Genomic DNA, 3,013 nt, shown 5'->3' on the forward strand with positions numbered 1-3,013 from the left:
AGATTGAACAAAATGAATTGGTGCTCCAAGTGGTGAGATTTATTTGGAAGAATATTTACGTATGAGCAGTAACTAGTTTGTGAACAGTAGAGAAACCAGTTTTAAGTGTGAAAAGAAGAGTGCACAAATAAATAGCGAATCCCCATTCTCTCTTCTGGGCCTCTGATAACAATAGGCACTGATATTATATCGACAGACATGTAGTTTGATTTTGCAGTAAAATTGATAATGCGGTCTATGGCTTGCAAGAAATAGTTTTATTACCTCCATGACATTTTTCTTGAAATTTATTTAAAATATGAAGATGATGATAGCATTCCTAGGGTCAGACAAGCAATCTTTTAGATGATCTTAGAATGATGAGTAGTGTATAAATGTCCAAGTTCTTCATCTCTACAATTGGTCAAGCAATGGTAATTTAACTATCTAAAATATAATAGAAAAGAAACCAAACATGAGGGTCAAAGAGAAGCTCTTAAGCATAAAAGCCTAGGAAAAGAACTCTGACCTGCATTGAGAAGTTGAAAGTCATGAACTCAATGATAGGCCTCAGATCACGCTAAGCTAAACCAATGCTGATTCAAGCAAATCCAGCCTATAACATTCTTAAATTGTTAAAGGAGTAGAAATTTCCAGCTCAACTTAGAAAATTATATAAGATCACAAAAAGCAACATCAGCAATGGGTGTATCAAGAACCCTTTCAGAGTTGTACTTCTCCAAAAGCCCTTTGAAAATATAAACCAAAATTAAGTCAGCCAAAATTGATTGTTTTAAAAGGACAAAATTATGTCAATATTTGACATTAAATTGAGGTAACATGGACCAAATAGTTCACCTTATATGTACCCTAATACTCACCAACTTGCATTGTGGTGAGAAATAAACAATCTCATCTAACTCAAAAGACTAAATCAATGAAGCAAAAAAATTGGATTTTCACAAACTAATTACAACTTCCAAATTACCGCTTCACCCATAAAATGACTTTGGGATCACCAAACATTTCTTCATCAAGAGTCGAATTTAAAGCATCATGCACTATCATCCGCAACAAACGGGGGTAAAAAGATTATTAATCAATTATAACATAAGGTATGTTCTTTGAACATGAATGAAAAAATTAATATTTTTTTTTTTAGTAAAAGACATTGGTAACTAACCTGCAAATCTCAAAATCTAATTGGGGTGGGGGGGTATTGTCTCCTACCCTGCCTCAACCATTTCACTCTACCTTTAAAAAAATCTAAAAGTATCAAAACTCAACCCCTACAGAGAGAAAACACAGACATGCAGCTAGTACGCTTATAAAAGTAGGTACCTTTGGCATTATTAGTAGATATTGTGGCACTTTTCATCCTCGTCTTTCTCTTCTTGACCCTTTTCAATTTCATTTTTCACTGAATTTCTTCAAGCTAATTATCTGCATAGAATCAAGAACTCAAACATCAAAATTTGAATCAACGAAATAACCCAAAAAGCTTCGCCTTACAATCAAATATCTACCTGATTATTAAGGGGGTGAGAAAATAAAGTAGGAAGAGCTAAAAAGATTACAGCTTTGTAGGTAAAATTTGGAGTTTTATGGTAATTGAAATCAAATTTTTAAGGTCACCTGTATGTTTGGCCAATAGCAAATAGCAGCAAACTGCTACACAGGCCATTTGGTCTGGAAATGGATCCAAAGGAAAAAAAAAAATTGAACCTTGAGAACTACAGTAAATATTTGTTAAACAAACATTTGCTAATGTAATAACTACCATGTACAGCAAAAAAAAATTAAATAAAGCTACTATGGAGCAAAAAAATTAATAAAGAAAAATACATAAGAAGGGTATAAACATACCACACTGTACACATAAATTTACATTTGAATGTTAAACCAAAACAATCTTAGATTTGTTCCATTTTTCATGTCAGTGAGTCATCAAACTTCTTGCACGTATCTATATTACATTTGTATGTTGAATTGAACTTCGAAATCTCTCTTACATATTTCTATGCATTGGAGACAATCCCTCAATGAATTTCAACCAGATCAATTAACATGTGAATCTACGTGTTTAGTCAAAGAAATTAAATAGTGCCATACCCATGGTGTGGATCAATCTACAAAAAATAATGATAATTAATATCACAGGCCCTACAGAAGCAAATATATTGATGGTTCAGATTTTTTTCCATCCCCAAGAGTGGGTAAACCAATGACAAAAGTATTTTTACAAGTTTGTCCGCTATAAACATATTTTACACTTTAGAATAAATGGAAGCTAAAAATTGGATAAAAGCCAATCCCACATCTAAGAATCACTTAAATGGTTCAGATGACTTACAGCTTCAATCTAGTGCCGTAAGGCAAGTTGTTGAGCTTTCTCCTCCTTAGAGAGTCCCTATCCAACCTGCAATTGCATGATATTAATCTCTTCACAGTAGAAATTTAGCAGAACGGGTAAAGCAGAAAATAAAGAAAAAAATCTCTGAACTGAATTGAAGAGTTGGATATTAAACTTGGCTGCTCCAGTTCTAGCTCAAATAAGAAAAGGTTTTATTGTCCAAACATAAAATTGAAAAGCAACTGAAGCCATCCTTTGCCCAATCAAAAAGATGAAACTTACCATGTGCTTGAAGCTCCTACACCCTTTTTTTTGCCCAATCAAAGGATGCCTGCAAGGCATAGGCTTTAACATTCAAAAATTGTAATTTTATTTGCATCTAAGAAATCACAACAAGAAAGAACAGCAAGATGCTCCTTTTAAAAAGAAATAATGAAAAATCATGTTATGGCACAAATTGAATTAGTGCATAAAGACACGCATAAATAGATCAGGGTTATGTATCAGGCGTATTTAGGTTTTGAAATGAGATACAGAGTATGAAAATAATAATGAAGTCCAAGGGTCGGGCGATGAGTAGTTACTCAGCAACTCCTCTATAATACATCAAAGCTAAGCTAAGATGATGTAGGGTGAATAAATCAATAATAAGAAAAATAAGAAGAGATGAGGGGAGGGAGA

General features: G+C 33.2%; 1 long non-coding RNA gene across 4 annotated transcripts; it reads right to left on the minus strand.

Moving 5' to 3' along the window:
• On the minus strand, nucleotides 1-3,007 carry LOC111375153. Of its 4 annotated transcripts, XR_002699269.1 has the most exons (7): nucleotides 2,615-3,007; nucleotides 2,333-2,398; nucleotides 1,615-1,668; nucleotides 1,321-1,422; nucleotides 509-595; nucleotides 265-393; nucleotides 7-162 (listed from the first exon to the last, which is right to left on the minus strand). It is a non-coding gene; the product is annotated as an uncharacterized LOC111375153 (long non-coding RNA). The 4 variants fall into 4 exon arrangements; XR_002699268.1 differs by lacking the exon at nucleotides 265-393 and having other exon boundaries at nucleotides 1-162; XR_002699267.1 differs by having other exon boundaries at nucleotides 7-393.
• Nucleotides 3,008-3,013: the final 6 nt, after the last annotated feature.

This window comes from Olea europaea, unplaced genomic scaffold (assembly GCF_002742605.1).
Source record: "Olea europaea var. sylvestris unplaced genomic scaffold, O_europaea_v1 scaffold13422, whole genome shotgun sequence".
Classification (NCBI taxonomy): Eukaryota; Viridiplantae; Streptophyta; class Magnoliopsida; order Lamiales; family Oleaceae; genus Olea; species Olea europaea.